The sequence below is a fragment of the Macaca fascicularis genome, chromosome 17 (genome assembly GCF_037993035.2).
Source record: "Macaca fascicularis isolate 582-1 chromosome 17, T2T-MFA8v1.1".
NCBI classification, from domain to species: Eukaryota; Metazoa; Chordata; class Mammalia; order Primates; family Cercopithecidae; genus Macaca; species Macaca fascicularis.
In genome coordinates, this window is record NC_088391.1 from 90,372,904 (window position 1) to 90,390,822 (window position 17,919).

At 41.0% G+C, this 17,919-nt stretch overlaps 1 long non-coding RNA gene across 3 annotated transcripts; it reads right to left on the minus strand.

Annotated features, from left to right (window-relative positions):
* Positions 1-15,206: 15,206 nt before the first annotated feature.
* Positions 15,207-17,794, minus strand: LOC123569844 (uncharacterized). 3 transcript variants are annotated; one of them, XR_012426475.1, is made up of 3 exons: positions 17,664-17,794; positions 16,867-16,966; positions 15,207-15,521 (listed from the first exon to the last, which is right to left on the minus strand). It is a non-coding gene; the product is annotated as an uncharacterized lncRNA (long non-coding RNA). The 3 variants fall into 3 exon arrangements; XR_012426474.1 differs by lacking the exon at positions 17,664-17,794 and adding an exon at positions 17,481-17,598; XR_010582649.2 differs by lacking the exon at positions 17,664-17,794 and adding an exon at positions 17,327-17,598.
* Positions 17,795-17,919: the final 125 nt, after the last annotated feature.

Genomic DNA, 17,919 nt, shown 5'->3' on the forward strand with positions numbered 1-17,919 from the left:
TTTTTCTTTCTTTCTTTTTTTTTTTTTGAGATGGATTTTTGCTCTTGTTGCCTAGGCTGGAGTGGCAAAGGCACGACCTTGGTTCATTGCAACCTCTGCCTCCTGGGTTCAAGTGATTCTCCTGCCTCAGCCTCCCAAGTAGCTGGGATTACAGGCATGCACCACCATGCCCGGCTAATTTTGTATTTTTAGTAGAGATGGGGTTTCTCCATGTTGGTCAGGCTGGTCTCAAACTCCCAACCTCAGGTGATCCTCCTGCCTTGGCCTCCCAAAGTGCTGGGATTGCAGACATGAGCCACCGTGCCCAGCCAACGACATCTCTTTACAAAGAAAACATGTGTTCATTATTTCTAGAAATAGAAATATTGCATAGTCAAAAGGGGGGAATCACCTTTATTCAACTATCACTTTTATTCAACTGCAAAGAAATAACCCAATGTTAGTATTTTAATGTGTGTCTTTCCATTCTTTTTTTGTATATATATAAATATATATATTTAAATCTTCCTGTGAATTTTAAGACATGTATAGATTTGTGTGGCCCCCACTAAAATCAGAATATCCAACAGTTCTATCACCCCCTTAAAATCCCCTCTTACATACCTTGGTAGTCACACCTCCCTCCCTTGAATCTCTGCATCTACTGATCTGTTCTCAGTCACTATAGTGTTGGGTTTTTGAAATGTCATATAAATAGAGTCATAGAGAATGTAACCTCCTAAGACTCAGTATGTGTGACATTAATCCATGGTGTTGTATGTATCAATAGTTCATTCCTTTTTATTGCCAAGTACTATTCCATCATATGACTGTTCCCATGGTTTGTTTATTCATTTACTGGTTGAAAGGCATTTGGGTTATTTCCAATTTTGGTGATTGTGAATAAAGCTGCTATAAATAGTTACGCACAAATTTTCATGTGAGCATAAGCTTTCATTTCTCTAGGGTTTAAATACTTAGGAGTGGGATTAATGGGTCATATGGTAAGTATATGTTTAACTTTGTAAGAAACTGCCAAATTTCCCGCCGGAGCAACATAGCAAGACCCAGTCTGGTATAGTTTGGATGTTGTCCCTATCCAAATCTCATGTTAAAATGTAATCCCCAGTGTTGGAGATGGGGCTGGGTGGCAGGTGATTGGATCATGGGGGCAGATTTCTCATGAATGGTTAAATATCATTCTCTTGGTACTGTCCTCGTGAGATCTGGTTGTTTAAAAGTGTGTAAAAGGAAAATATATTGGGGCCCCAAAATCACTAAGTTAAAAGGAGAAGTCAAGCTGTGAACTGCTTAGGGCAAACCCGTCTCCCATTTGATTCAGTCACCCCTCTGCTCACTGAGATCAGTGCATATCTCAGTGCACTGGAGAGGCTAATCAGAAACTCAAAAGAATGACACCATTTGTCTCTTATCTACCTATGACCTGGATGCCCCCTCCCCACTTTGAGTTGTCCCATCTTTCTGGACTGAACCAATGTGCATCTTACATATGTTGATTGATGTCTCATGTCTCCCTAAGATGTATAAAAGTATACTGTGCTCTGACCATTTTGGCCACATGTCATCAGGACCTCCTGAGGCTGTGTCATGAGCACGTGTCCACAACCTTGCCAAAATAAACTTTCTAATTTAACTGAGACCTGTCTCAAATGATCTGGGTTCACATTTTGGTAACCACGAGGGGATTCGGAGTGGAGGTGCCCCTGACCTTTGACAAATCTATTGGTTCTTGGCACCAGCGTGAGCTAATTTTATGGCTCAAACCAATAGGACAATTTGCTGAGGTCTGGGAGCACCCCCTCCAGTGAATCCCTGATCTCCAAAAATGTGGTTGAGATCTAAAGTTTATTTTGCTGTACAACTCCCTTTTTTTTGAGTTTTACTTGCTTCCAACAAGGAAGGTAAGTTTTTCCTGCTTCCATGACAACGGAAGGCAGGTAACTCCTTTATGGAGTTTGAGTTCATTTCCAACAAGCAAGATGAGGTTTTTTTTCCTGCTTTTACAGTGGTAGAGAGCAGTCTTCAGCCTGAGACCCATCCCTAGGTAAGTAATTGAATTGGGATTTGTCTTGGCTAAAGTTAAGATGAACAACCAGCTTGTCTTAATTTCTCCTTACCACTAGAGCACTTAGGAGTTATCTAAGTTGTGCGGTCATTTGTTTTGCTTAACTGGTTTCTTGTTGTTGTTTGTTTCTGTTCTTGTTGTTGTTTCAGTCTTTTTCCCATTGGGTTTGATCAACTCTATCCGGCTTGATCAAATCCAAAGGAAAGTTCCAAATTATGGGGAATAAGGCCTCTGAAGTGACTAAATTGCTCCCCCCTCGCCCCCTGCACACACACACACAAAAGGTGGTATGGTGGGAGAGAAAAACAGCCAGCAAAAGGAAACAAAAAAAAAAAAGAGGAAAGATTTTTCATTTTGACTACTAAGGGGCTTTATTTACATAACAAGGCCACCTTTCCGCTAGCCAGGCCAAACCGAGAGAGCAATGACTGTACTTCTGAAATAGCAGCAATTTGTCCTAGCTGAAATATGGTAATGAGATCTTAAACGATTTTTTTTAAAGGAGCTCAATGATGAAAACTCGGCTTAATTAAAAGCTAACATTTGGCCGGGCGCGGTGGCTCACGCCTGTAATCCCAGCACTTTGGGAGGCCGAGGCGGGTGGATCACGAGGTCAGGAGATCGAGACCATCCTGGCTATCACGGTGAAACCCCGTCTCTACTAAAAAAATACAAAAGATTAGCCGGGCTTGGTGGCAGGCGCCTGTAGTCCCAGCTACTCGGGAGGCTGAGGCAGGAGAATGGCGTGAACCCGGGAGGCGGAGCTTGCAGTGAGCAGAGATGGCACCACTGCACTCCAGCCTGGGTGACAGAGGGAGACTCCATCTTAAAAAAAATAAATAAATAAATTTTTAAAAAGCTAACATTCAAGAAGTGTGTGTGTATGTGTATGTGTGCATGTGCGTGTGCGTGTGTATGTGTGCGTGTGTGTGTATGTATGTGTGCACGTGTGTGTATGTGTGTGCATGTGTGTACATGTGTGTATGTATGTGCATGTGTGTATGTGTGTGCCTGTGTGTGCATATGTATGTGTGCATGCGTGTGTGTGCATGCATGTGTATGTATGCACGTATGTGTATGTGTGCATGTGTGTATGTGTGCATGTGTGCATGCGTGCGTGTATGTGTGCACGTGTGTGTGTGCACGTGTGTGTTTGTGTGCGTGTATGTGTGTTTGTATTTAAAAGGCCTTCATATTTTTGTTTTTCTCCTAGGACCTTTTCTTTTTTTTCCATGAAAGTTTTTTTCTTCTCAGTTGACTGAATTCTGTTTTCCTCATTTACTTCTGCCTTGTCTCCTTTCTCTTGCACTCTCTGTAGCATGGGTGACCCAAAATAGTTTATAATAGCCTGGGGTTCCTTAAAGAAAACTGAGAAGGCGCCAGACTTGCTTTGAGGGAGAAATCTGTTTTTCCTTATGGAACCCCAAGAATGTAAACAGACAAGTTCATCTCAGCTCTTAAACTGCTTACTTCTGTATTGTGTTACCCGGTTTTTTTTTTTTCAACTAAAATAGTTATTGCAACAGAGGTTACTCTTGGGTTTTTAAGGAAGAGTGTGGTATAGACCCTTAGAAATATCTTTGTTCGAAAATGTTTTTTTCTCTGAGTGCACTGTAAAAGCATCACATGGTCTAGCCTCATAAAAATTCTCCCTTTTTGGAGACCAGGATTCAATTTCATACTTATCCTTGCCAGATACTAAAAAGTGTCAAAATTTGGCGTAGGGGTTAAAAACTATAAACCCAGCCCAAAACAGAATGATCTTTGCTTGTGTAGTCTTTAATAAATAAGACATTGATATTAGTTTAATAAAAATAGCTACATCTCAAATTTAGTGAGATTACCATAACTTCTAATCTTATGGCTTTAGGTGGTCTACTCCACAGGCAGCAATGTTTGTCGTCATCTTTGTTTCAAGCTAAACTATAAACTAAGTTCCTCCCAAAGTTTGTTTGGCCTATGCCCAGGAATGAACAAGGACAGCTTGGAGGTTAAAAGCAAAATGGAGTCAGTTAGGTCAAATATTTTCACTGTCTCAGTTATAATTTTGCAATGGTGGTTCCATAGCTTTAAATGATGACTATCACAGTTTTCATAAATAATCTAGGTAAACAATTAAAATGAAATAATTAGGTAAATGTACTAGGATAAATACTTGTAGACAAACTCATAATTTAGAATATAAAGTTATATTAAACTAAATGATAAATATTTCATTATTTGGTTATTTTCCAATAAAAATATATTTATAGGAAAACATTCTTTATTAAAAAAAAAAACTGTCATTTAAAAAAAGGTGAACTTGGCCAGGCATGGTGGCTCATGTCTGTAATCCCAGCACTTTGGCAGGCCGAGGCGGGCAGATCAAGAGGTCAGGAGATCGAGACTATCCTGGCTAACATGGTGAAACCCTGTCTCTACCAAAAATACAAAAAATTAGCCGGGCCTGGTGTTGGATGCCTGTAGTCCCACCTACTCGGGAGGCTGAGGCAGGAGAGTGGCATGAACCCGGGAGGCGGAGCTTGCAGTGAGCCAAGATCGCGCCACTGCACGCCAGCCTGGGTGACAGAGTGAGGCTCCATCTCAAAAAAAAAAAAAAAAAAAAGAGTGAACAGTGGCTGGCACAGTGGCTCACGCCTATAATCCCAGCACTTTGGGAGTCCAAGGTGGGCAGATCAGCTGAGGTCAGGAGTTCAAGACCTGCCTGGCCAACATGGAGAAACCATGTCTCTAATAAAAATGCAAAAAATTATCTGGGCATGGTCGTGGGCACCTGTAATCCCTGCTACTCGGGAGGCTGAGGCAGGAGAATTGCTGGAACCCGGGAGGCAGAGGTTGCAGTGAGCCAAGATCATGCCACTGTACTCCAGCCTGGGCAACAAGAGCAAAACTCCATCTCAAAAAAAAAAAAAAAAAAAAAGTGAACAATTTTTTGTCTAATTCAAAGCTTATGTAAAGGTCATGTATAAAACCAGGTAAAAGGAACCAGGAAATAAAAGAGATGTAAAGAAACTTATAAAAATAAAGAGGGTTTTTTTTTTTTTGGCAAGAAACTTAAAGAGAAATAATTTCATATAAGAAAGAATCTTGCATGATAAATTTAGTCATAGAGTAAAATGACTGGTTGTTTAAGAAGGAGGGATGTTCAGGACAAACCAGAAAGTCCAAGCACGTGATGAACCATCTGTGTAAGTCACAATAAGAGGATTCATTTTTTTAAATCCAAAAACTTTTATATGATCAAGTGGTCACATTATTATTAACTTTTGGTTTGCTTAGGAAAAAAACTGAGACTTAAAAAAGTTTTTAAATTAAGGTTATTACATCCATGTATCTCTCTGCATGTACTTTTAAAGTACTTGTGACAATCAGTTACAGGGCTTTGACTCCTGGGTCTAAAAAGGACATCAAGTCCTGCTAAATTTCAAATGCTGACAGTAATTGAAGACCCATCTTCAGGCCCAGTAGAAGATGCCAATCAAAATAAACTGCATTCCTGAAACACAGGGCTAAAAATTAAAGCTATTAGACTTCTCAAGGCCCAGGGACTACTGGGGAAGAGGTGGATAAGTGAGACTACATGGGCTGATTTTGAGAGATGAAATATGTTCATTTTCTCTATAAATTAATCATTAAAATTAAAGGCACACTGATGCAACCCCTGTGTCAGATTAACAAGGTTTTAACGAAGCATTAACCAACTCCTTAATAAAGGCCACCACACAGGCCAGTTCTATTTTTTACTGATAAAAACATTATACTGATAAGCATACTTGGAACTAAATTTTTTCATATATTCTAAATGATTCCCTAGGACTGATTCTGAGAAGTATAATTGTTCTTTCTGCATATTTTTAAGACTTTTAAAAAATAACATAATGCCAAACTGTCCTACAGAAAGGCTATTAAACACTCATCACAGGCCACACGCAGTGGCTCACGCCTGTCATCCTAGCACTTTAGGAGGCAGAGGCAGGTGGATTGCTTGAACTCAGTAGTTCAAAACCAGCTGGCCAACATGGTGAAACCCCATCTCTACAAAAACTACAAAAACATTAGTTGAGCATGGTGGGGTGCACCTGTAGTCCCAACTACTTGAGGGGCTGAGGCAGGAGGATCGCTTGAACCTGGGAGGTCAAGGTTCGCAGTGAGCCGAGATCGCATCACTGCACTCCGGTCTGGGTGACACAGTGAGATTCTATCTCAAAATGAACACAAAAAACAAACAAACAAAAAAACCACTCATCATCAGGTTGTGAAATAAGTTGGGTATTATTATTGCTTCCTTATTACCTTTAAAAAAGTATTTTTTTCATTTTCTTAAAAAATATGCAATTATGTTAATATGATAAGGCTGAATATTTATTTAAATGCTTTTTGCCATTTATGTCTTTTTGTGTGTAAATTATCTCTCCATGTCCTTTGTGCATTTTTATATAGAGACAGTTCATCTGTTTCTTACCATTGTATAAATAACTTAATTTTACTGCAAGTGTTTTCCCCCCAGAGTTTTATTTCAATGCATCTAAATTGGTGGGGCCCTTTTGAGTCTTTGCTGTAAACCTTATAAACCATGGATCCAGATTTAGAAAATAAAAATAATCAACAAATAATTGTTTATTAATTATGCCCCAAATAAATGTGGGACACACCTATACTAAAAATTTATTTGCTATTTATCTGAAATTTATTCTTTTTGTTTTTTGTTGGTTTTGTTTGAGATGAAGTCTTGCTCTGTTTCCCAGGATGAAGTGCAATGGCGTGATCTCAGCTCACTGCAACCTCTGCCTCCCGGGTTCAAGCGATTCTCCTGCCTCAGCCTCCCAAGTAGCTTGGATTACAGGTGCGTGCCACCACACCCTGCTAATTTTTGTATTGTTAGTAGAGATGGGGTTTCACCATATTGGCCAGGCTGGTCTCGAACTCCTGACCTCAGGTGATCTGCCTGCCTCAGCCTCCCAAAGTGCTGAGATTACAGGTGTGAGCCACCATGCCTGGACTTTTCTGAAATTTAAATGTAACTGATAATGCTGTATTCTCAGAACCCTAGCTAGAGGCCACAGCTGTAGTGGAGTATGGCTGAATTGGGTATCAGGTTTTAAAGTCAGCACATTTGGTAAAAATACTGAAGGCCAAAAGTGCCCTTAAATGTTCTTTAAATAGCTTTCAACATTCAGTGTGCTTAGAGTTTCGCCTTCCATTCTATATGGTAATTCTCACGCACTATAAAGTTAAGAACCTTTCAGGGAATAAAAGGTCATTCAAACCATCTCACTCTTGTGACCACAGGTATGAGGAGGAAAAACATGGGGAGGTCAACATGTTCCTGCTTGCCTAAAGGCTTTATTATGTTTTATATCAGTTGTCTAAAATGTTTAAACAAGTATTTATTGGTAGTTTTGCTGGTTAAACAAGATAAAATAGTGAAGTTCCTCTCACATGGGCATAATGTTCTCAAGTCAGCTCTCAAGAAAAACATGACCACAGTGTAACTCCGCTTACTTATTTTTATACAGTTATCCTTCAATTCATGCTCCCCAAATCCCTCAGTCTAAATTTTATTTTCAACAAACATCCTACCCTCAAATCACTTCTAGATATTTTTCTTTTGGTAGAAATTGTGTACTTTGGATCATTCAGTAGCTACTTGAGAGCAGTGGTGGTGAAGGCCTCATATCTCTCCTGGTGCAATAGTATCCTGTTCTGCGCCCATTGTTTCTTTTTATGGATGCTTTTCTAAAAAGTTTGCCCAACATTTTATTTCAGCGAAAAACACCTAGTGATACTCAGAAGTTTCAAAGCAATCATTAGCCAGGAGTTCAAATCAAAATGTACAGAATGATGTATTCATTTCTCTTGAGCACTGTTCATAAATGACACTTAAATCTTATTTATTTCTAGCACATTCAAAATATTCCCATGAAACAAAAAAAGTGTAATCCTAGCCAAAGTTCCTTTTTTTTTTTTTTTTTTTGGGATGGAGTCTTGCTCTGTCGCCCAGGCTGGAGTGCAGTGGTGCAATCTTGGCTCACTGCAACCTCCACCTGCACGGGTTCAAGCAAGTCTCCTGCCTCACCATCTCAAGTAGCTGGGACTATAGGCACGCACCACTGTGCTCAGCTAATCTTTTGTATTTTTAGTAGAGATGGGGTTTCACCATGCTGGGCAGGCTAGTCTCGAATTCCTGACCTTGTAATCCGCCTGCCTGGGCCTTCCAAAGTGCTGGGATTACAGACATGAGCCACTGTGCCCAGCCACCAAAGTTCATTTTAATAGGATTTGGACTATAAAAAAGACACTGTCAGATTGTCTATATTTCACTCAATATATTTATATCTATATCTATAGTTACATATATATTCTATATATTTATATTAATACATGCATTTAAATGTTCACTTAGACTTTCATCTTACATGTTAGATATATTGCTTTTGTTGGTTAATGTTATCTAAGCACACTAACCTTCTATGTCCAGTATAAAAGAATCACCTGGCTCTATTCATACTGCTATGGTCTCTGGGAAATCTTGTTCATTTTTGAATAGATTGGCAGGACAAGGAGAAACTCAAACATTCACAAATACATACACATAAATACACATTCCTACATATGTACACATCTAGACATATAGATATGTGCAAACATATATATACATATATATTTGAAGTTTATATTTATCATGAAAAAATTCAAATGCACAAAAGTAGATGGATTGGTAAAATCAACTTCCATGTACCCAATACTCAATTTCAGTGATTATCAACCTTTTCACAATATCTATTTTAGTAAATTATTTTGCAGTGTAACATACATACAGAAGAATATACAGATCATAAGTGTATAGCTCGATGAATTATCACAAAGTGACCACACCCAGATAACCACTACCCAGATGAAGACATAAACTTTACCAGCACTGCAGAAGCCCCAGGCTCCCCTACTCACTACATCCTTGTAACTCCCACAAGGAAACTACTATCTTGACTTCTAACATTCCAGATTTGTTTTGCCTGTTTTTGAATTTTATATAAATGGAATCATACAAGTGTTTAACTTTTTTTGCTTAACATCATATTTGTGAGATGGGTATATGTTATTGTGCTTAATAGTAATTTTATGAAACTACACTATAAATTCTTTATCCATTCTACTATAGATGGACATTTGAGTTCTGTTTTGGTGAACATATATTTTAGTGAATATATGTAGGCATTTAAAGCTAGGAGTGGGATTTCTGGGTTATAGAATATGTGTGCCAAACAATTTTCCACAAATGTTCACTCTCATCAGCAGTGTATAAGCATTCTAGTTGTTCTACATCCTTATCAACACTTGGAATTGTCAGTCTTTCAAATTGTAGCTATTTTAATGCTTGTATTGCTGCATCTCATTGAGGCTTCAATTCACAGTTTCTTGATGAGTAATAAGATTGAACATGTTTTCATTTTTGTCTACCATTGGCTATCTACAGAAGAAGAATATTCGCTGGCTGTATTCAAGTAACTGTTCTCCTATGGATTATCATTGTTGTTTTACCAACTTCATTGAGCTATAATTTACATACCATGCAATTCACTCACTTTATGTGCTCAATGATTTTTAGTAAATTTATCAAGCTAAATTTAACATCACAATAATACAGTTTTTGGAACATTTCTATCACCCCAATAAGACCACTCATGCCCTTTAACATTTAATCCCCCTTTCCACACCCACCTTAAGGAAACCATTCATCTACTTTCTTACTCTATACATTTGCCTTTTCGGACTCTTCTAGGGCTTTATTTCATTTTTATAAATTAACAAACTAGTAATATTATTTATCCATCAGTTTCTGTGTCTGTGGCTAATACAAATTCACCCTTGAGAGATAGGTCTATTTTTAGTGTTCTGACAAGTAAGCTGTCTCCAGCTCTTGAATTGTCCTGGATTCTCCTGGGTTCTGCAGTGTCAATGCTCTTCAGCTAAAGACCACCAGGAACACAACCGTAGTTGGGTTTACTTCCTTGTTGCAGAAAGGGAGAACGCACACCATGAGGAACCACGGGACATCTCAGTAAGAGGGGATTGGAAAGAAATGTGTAAGAATTGAGCTTGTGTTTGGTGGTTTGGGGAGTGTTTAAAAGGGGTGGAGCTTTGCTCTGGATCAAATGCTGTCAGGAAGCAGGGGGTAATTCTTAAAATTGGTTATCTAATCACTCCTAGAAGGAGGGCAGACTAGTCTGAGGCTTAAGTTGTAATTGGTAAAGAAGCAGTAATCACTGTTCTTAGGCAAGATGGGGGATGTTTGGTCATTTTGTGGTTTGGACCACGTTCGGGTTTCAGTGGATTGTTGAAACATGATTACAGAGGGTTACAGGGTTTTTGTCTTGCTACATCAACCTCACAGCACAGCCTTGTCTAATGTTCATGTTCTGTGAAATTGCTTATATTTGACAGGAGAATGCCAAGTCCTATCTGTAAGAACCAGGCCAACTCCTCATGCTAGTGGCTGCTTTTCTCTTTCTCTTTCTCACCAAGATAATGGCATCCAGTGGGTACCTTGTCTAGACAACAACCTCCAGCCACTCACTCCTCTGTACTATATAATTTTGCCCTTTTATTTGACACTTCTACAGAAATACTAGATTACTGGGTAAATTCTAACATTCAACCTCAACTTGTGACATCGTTTATAGATTAATAAATGTTCTGTGTTTCGTCTTATAAGTGAAGCCGTGAACCACAAAATTAGCACTTTGTTTGCTTTCTTTCATGACTCTAGGAATCTTTTAATGAAGCAATATTTGCAGTTCATATAGCTAACAGAGTGTTTCCACACAGAATATAAAAATTCTTATTAAAATGTTTAAAGATTATTAAGTTAAAAATGCATACAAGACTAGACAAAAGCAGAAAGTTGGTTTGTGGGCATAAATTTGGAAGTAGAATTAGTTTTATGACTAGAATGTATCCATCTATATCACAGAGCTACACTCTTGTCTTTCCTGAGTGATACTTTAGTATTTGCGTCTGTGGCTTTCATTTTTCCAGTTTCTGCTGGCCAAAAGAATCCCCCTTCTGGTTGCAACTTCTATACTAGCTTATAAATAGCTTTTATGTTAGCTAAGTTATGTCCTGAGAACCATTGCTTATCCTAAAGCTTAATGTTTTTCATGCCTTGGCTCCAATCTACCATGACTTACATTTATTTTATTATTTTATTTTATTTATTTTTGAGATGGAGTCTTGCTCTGATGTCCAGGCTGGAGTGCAGTGGAGTGATCTTGGCTTACTGCAACCTCTGCCTCCTGGGTTCAAGCAATTCTCCAGTCTCAGCCTCCTGAGTAGCTGGGATTACACGTGTGCACCACCATGCCCAGTTAATTTTTGTATTTTTAGTAGAGACAGGGTTTCTCCATGTTTGCCAGGCTGGTCTTGAACTCCTGACCTCAGGTGATCCACCCGCCTCAGCCTCCCAAAGTGCTGTGGTTACAGGTGTGAGCCACTGTACCTGGCCACTAGTTGCATTTATAAGCCTATTTAAGTTAGGCTTATTAAGCCTATTAAAAGTAAGGATAAGTTTTATTTCCAAGCTGTAATATTTACACTAACAGGGAAGGAGGTGGAGGAGAGGAAAAACTTTTACTCTCTTAATTATGTACTTTGGGCCTATAAATTAAGTTGATAAAAGACATGCAATTAACAGGAGAAAAAGCACACAAATTTTATTAATATTTTTACATGCATGGCAGCCTCACAGATAAGAAGTGAAAACTTAAAGATGTAGTTAAATGTAGGAGATTATGTACCATTTTAACAAAGGGCAATACATTGTGGAGAGGTGACTAGTCAAAAGAAAGGGACTTGGGTTCCTAAGGGCAGTAAATTATGGGAAGGTGACTATGAAATGTATGGTAGATAAGAATTGTGTAGTAAGGTTTGTTTGGCAGATTCAGTTTGGTACCATCTCAGGTCTTCCTGGTAGAGAAGAAGGGAACACTTTTATAAAGGAAAATGTATGTCATCTTTCCAAAGGGAAATTTATTCTCTGCTTTTAGGTGAAAAGGGGAAAGGGAGAGATTTCTTCCTGTGTCTACTGTTTCTCAATTGCCTTCAGCTCAAAATAATCTTTATGCCAAAGTGTCATATTTTTGGGGTGGCATATTCTAATCCTTTCCGGGGTGGTTGATAACTCACGTTTTATCTATTGGGCTATCACAGTTTTATGTCAAAAAATGAAGGACAATGAGGTGATCTTTTTCTTCTAGAAAATCTTCAAAAGCCCATTCATTCACAGGGATACAACTAGTGTTACCGGTAGAGGGTCTTGACTGCAAGTTGTCCAGGTTCTTGGCATTTTGAACAAAGAATTGGACAAAACACACAGCAAAGCAAGGAATGAATGAAGCAACAAAAGCTGAGATTTATTGAAAGTGAAATTACACTCCACAGTGTGAGAGTGGACAGAGCAGCAGATCAAGGGCCCCAGATACACAATCTTCTCAGGTCCAAATACCCACTAGGGGTTTTCCATTGGCCACTTGGTGTTCACCTCATGTAAAGGAAGTAGTGGTCTACAATCAGTCTGATTGGTTGTGGAAAGCAACCAATCAGAAGCTGAAGTGAAGTTACAAAGATCACATGCCTATGCAAACATCTGATTGGCTGCAGAAAGCAACTAATCAGAGGCTAAGATGAAGTTACAAAGTTGCACTTCTATACAAACGAAGACTTGACCTGCAATCAGAAACTGAAGCGAAATTACAAAGTTACCCTCCGAGGCAAACATTCAGGGCATCGCCAATGATGGAGCCATAATTTTGGCTTGCCATTTTGTTTACTCTGTTTCCTTTTTCCTTCCTTCAGGTCACGATTGTTATAAACCATAAATGTGATATAAATAAGCTGATTTTGATTAGTTTGTGGCCCCATCTGTAGCTTTTGGAGCTTATCTCTAATGTCTGGGGCAGATTGGCCAATGAAATGCTGTGCTATTAATATTTTGCCTTCGGGAGAGGAGGGTCCAGATTAGTATATTTTTAAAAGGCTCCCTCCAGCCTGCCATAAAACATGGCTGGATTTTCCTCCTTGCCTTGTGTAACCTCCCTTACTTTATCATAGTTTACTGCCTTAGTTATTCCCTTTCTCATTCCTCCAAGAAATTTATCCTGGTTGTTCATTCCCTTAGGAGTGTTATAGTCCCAATTAGGATCAATAGTGGGAACTGTGTCTGGGCCAGGGTGATTGCCCTGAGGGTTTTGGCAAATAATTCATTGCTTCCGGGTGGGTGGTCTCAAAGATTCCTTCCTTTTCTGAGGGTGTGCAACAGGTTGCTAAAATGAATTGAACATCTTTCCATGAGAGATCAAAGGCTAAGATCAAAGGTTGAAACCCATCTGTAAATTTCCTAGGATTCTCAGAATAGCTTCCTAGCTTTTCCTTACATTGTATATATCAGTTATAGAGAAGGGGGCCTGCACTAGGACTGGTCCCTTGGTTCCTCCTACTTCCCTAAGAGGTAGCAGGGCTGGAGAGAGAATTGAATATGGCGTTCCTCTCTGAATGTGACGGGGATTTAGTAGGGTGTTTGCTCCTGGGTTTTAGCCTCAGGAGCACTTGGCAAGGGGCTATAAAGGGGTGGTTGCTGTTCACCCTGAGAGACAGCTAGCCCTTGTAAAAGGGGGTGATATATAATATCTAGTTCTGCCTTAGCACTTTCCTTTGGGGGGTGGGTTCTGGGAGTTTCAGATTGTTAAGTTTTTGATATTGGATCATAAAAGTCTGTACATATGGGACTTCTGACCATCTTCCTGGCCTCTTGTAAAGTAGGTCTAACTGCAGGATGGTGTCATAATTAAGGCTATCATGACTTTGGACATTGACTGCCCATTGTTGGGGGCTTGGAAGCTCATACTGGGGCCAAACAGTATTGCAAAAAAAAAAAAAAAAAAAAAAATTATACATTTTCCCTTTAGAGTGTCAGGGTCAAATTGATTCCAATGGTGGATGATGTAGCCAAATGAGGAATCCGGTAGAATAGGTCTAGAATTGCCCACAGTGGAATAGGGTGGAATAGATTGAGAGTTGCCCATAGTGGTCTGGAAAAGAGAAGAGGACTTTGAAAAGTAGAGGGCCCATTAGGTGACCCAAACTTCACCCAGGGCATCCCCTGAAAAAAATCTGAACCTAGACTGGAGTTCCCAGGGATGTCCCTACTTTAGGGCCCTGATTTAGTCTGTCAGATGTCTCTGACCTTAAATGGGGGCTGGCACTGCTTTGGGATGGGTCCCTCCACCACTGAGGACCTACTATGAACTTTCCTTAAGGTTTTTCTGTCCCACTTAAAGCAACCCTTTAACCTTTTAAATTTAGACAATAAGTTCCCTTTCATGAATTTCCCCCCATGCCCCACACAGACCACCTCCAACATGCCCAGACCCTCTGACTTGTGTAACTTTTTTGCAGTCTGTCCTTTAGCCAGATGAGTAGGGGAAGGGAAGAATTTAGCATAAGAAGGTTTAAGTTGCCTGAAATGTGTGTGAGTTCGCCCAGGATGAGCTTCTGCTGCCAACTGCATCACACGTAAGGATCAGGGACTATAGCTGGAAGGGACAGAAAAGAGTCCTTCCCTCTTCAAGGCAGGGCAGTCATCCCTGTTCACTCCTTGCCCTCAGACAACACCAGAGAGTGGCCCCGGCCAGCTCCCCTCAATTGCCAAGGAGCTACTAGAAAACAGCCACTGAAAGACTGGAAAAGAAAAAAAGGAAAATAACTCAGAAAGAGGAAAAAAGGAATAGGACTCGGAAAAACAGAAACAAGGAAAAGGACTCGGGTCCCTCACCCCAACCCTGCGGTGTTAGTCAGACGCTTCCACATGGAGGCCTTTCAGTTTCACCAGAGTGAGGCCCTGGACAGAAACTTGCAGTTGTCGCCGTGCTTAGGCGCTGTCCACCGCGAGTCCCGAGTTGGAAAGGAAAAGAAAGAGAGAAAGATTCCCCTGTATGTAGCAGAGAGGAGAAGAAGAAAGGAGAAAAATAAATCCCAAACTTTAGGCTTCCCTCCTACCTGGCTCGCGAGACCAGTAGAGGGTCTTGACTGCAAGTTGTCCAGATTCTTGGCGTTTTGAACAAAGAATTGGACAAAAAGCACAGCAAAGCAAGGAAAGCAGAGATTTATTGAAAGTGAAAGTACACTTCACAGTGTGGGAGTGAGCCCAAGCAGCAGCTCAAGGACCCCAGATACAGAATCTTCTCAGTTCCAAATACCCGCTAGAGGTTTCCCATTGGCCATCCTACTTGGTGTTCGCCTCATGTAAATGAAGTGGTGGCCCGCAATCAGAGGCTAAAGTTACAAAGTTGCACTTCCATACAAATGAAGACTCGGCCCACAGTCCGTCTCATTGGTTGCAGACAGCAAGTTGTCCAGGTTCTTGGCGTTTTGAACAAATAATTGTACAAAACCCACAGTAAAGCTAGGAAAGAATGAAGCAAGGAAAGCAGAGATTTATTGAAAGTGAAAGTACACTCCACAGTGTGGGAGCAGGCTGAGCAGCAGCTCAAGGGCCCCAGATACAGAATCTTGTCAGGTCCAAATACCCCCTAGAGGTTTCCCATTGGCCACTTACTTGGTGCTCACCCCATGTAAATGAAGTGGTGGCCCGCAATCAGAGGCTAAACAGAAGTTACAATGTTGCACTTCTATGCAAAGGAAGACTTGGCCCGCAATCAGTCTGATTGGTTGGGGATTGCAACCAATCAGAGGCTGAAGTGAAGTTACAAAGTTACACTCTATGCAAACATCTGATTAGTTGCAGAAAGCAATCAATCAGAGGTACTTTCAATTTTCCAGCTGCAGCACAGAAAAGGTGGGGGTTTGCAAAGGGAGTGGCCTCTGGGCCTTTTGTTACTTAGGAGTGGAAAGTTAGGGTTTTCCTTTCCAAATGGCTCTAGGAAGTCAGTGAGAAACGGCCTTAGATTCTCTGCTTCCAGACCCTGTTCTCCTACCTCACTAGCAGAGTACAGTGTGCACTTCCTGAAAATGGAAGCTGTTTTGCTAATAATTTTAACTGGACAGAAAAGTAGGGTGATCAGATAAAATACCCTATGTCCCATGGAATAGTTGGAATGTACTTAAATTATTTTTCATTGATTATCTGAAATTAAAATTTACCTGGGCATATTGTACTTTTATTTTCTATATCCGACAATCTTACACAGAAGTCATGGGAAACTCAGAAAAGGTTGTCCAAATTATTCTGGCAGAGAGGAGTAGAAGTAACAAATGCCATTTAGGCTGGGTGCAGTGGTTCATATCTGTAACCCCAGCACTTTGGGAAGCCGAAGCAGATCACGAGGTCAGGAGATCGAGACCATCCTGGCCAGTATGGTGAAATCCCATCTCTACTAAAAATACAAAAATTAGCTGGGCGTCATGGTGCGTGCCTGTAATCCCAGCTACTCGAGAGGTTGAGGCAGGAGAATTGCTTGGACCAGGGAGTCGGAGGTTGCAGTGAGCCAAGATGGCACCACTGCACTCCAGCCTGGTGACAGAGCGAGATTCCGTCTCAAAAACAAGAAACAAAACAAAACAAAACAAATGCCATTAAAAAAATTAAACAAACAACCAACAAAACTGTGGGGCCGGGCGTGGTGGCTCACATCTGTAATCCCCGCACTGTGGGAGACCGAGGCAGGTGGATCACCTGAGGTCAGGAGTTTGAGAATAGCCTAGCTTGGCCAACATGGTGAAACCCCATTTCTACTAAAAATACAAAAAAATAACTGGGCATGGTGGCTGGCGCCTGTAATCCCACCTACTTGGGAGGTAGAGGCACGAGAATCGCTTGAACCTGGGAGGCAGAGGTTGCAGTGAGTTGAGATCCAGCCACTGTACTCCATCCTAGGCAACAGGGAGGCTCTGTTTCAACCAAAAAAAAAAAAAAAAAAATTGTGGTAAAATATACATAATAGAAAACTTACCGTCTAACCATTTTTAAGTGTACATTTCTGTGACATTAGCATATTTGCATTGTTGTGCAGTCATCACCATTCATCCTAACTTTTTCACCAACCCATACTGAAGCTCTATGCCATTAAACAGTAAATCCCCATCCCTCCTTCCCTAGACTCTACAACCACTGCTCTACTTTCTGTCTCTATGAATATAACAGCACCATAGTATTGGCGGTAAATCAGAGTTGGCAAATGCAATCTGAAGCAGAGGAAAGGAGAAAGTCATAACCCTCAAGTTTTACAGTCCCATTAAAAGTATTAGTACTTTGAGAAAAGGACCGTCACGATCATGGAGAGAATGAAGGAAACACTCCATTTCTTTCCAGTTTGCAACTGGAATTGCCACTCTAACTTTCGCCTTTCGGCATGGCAACACCCAGGACACCAACGCCCACAACGCAGGTCCTCCATTTTGTGACCTGCGTGGAGGGCGGGGCAATCTCTCTCCGCCACGCCCCGGCACCGGGTAGACATCGCAGCCAGGTAACCAAGGAACCCAAAGTGAGGCGTTGGCCAGGAGAGGCTGGATCCGGAAGTGAGGGGGCCCCTCCGCCCCGCGTCCGAGCTCCGCCCCTGGCCCCTCCCACCGGACCCCGGCCGACCTAGATGACGTGTCCGAATAAGAGTTGGCGAGGTGCGGCCGGCCTGCCCTGCGCGTGCGTGATACGCGCACCGGTGGAGTCGGTAGCAGGAGTCTGGTGGTCGTTTTCATTGAGAAAGGCTCCGCTTCTCCGGGTTTTTGCTGATGCTAAGCCCGGGGGATTGAGGAAACATCGAGCTTTGGAGTGGAAAGGGTTGCAGACTTTTAGATTCCCAAGTCCTTGTGGTCTCAGTCTCCAGAGTGGCTGCGTTACTGCA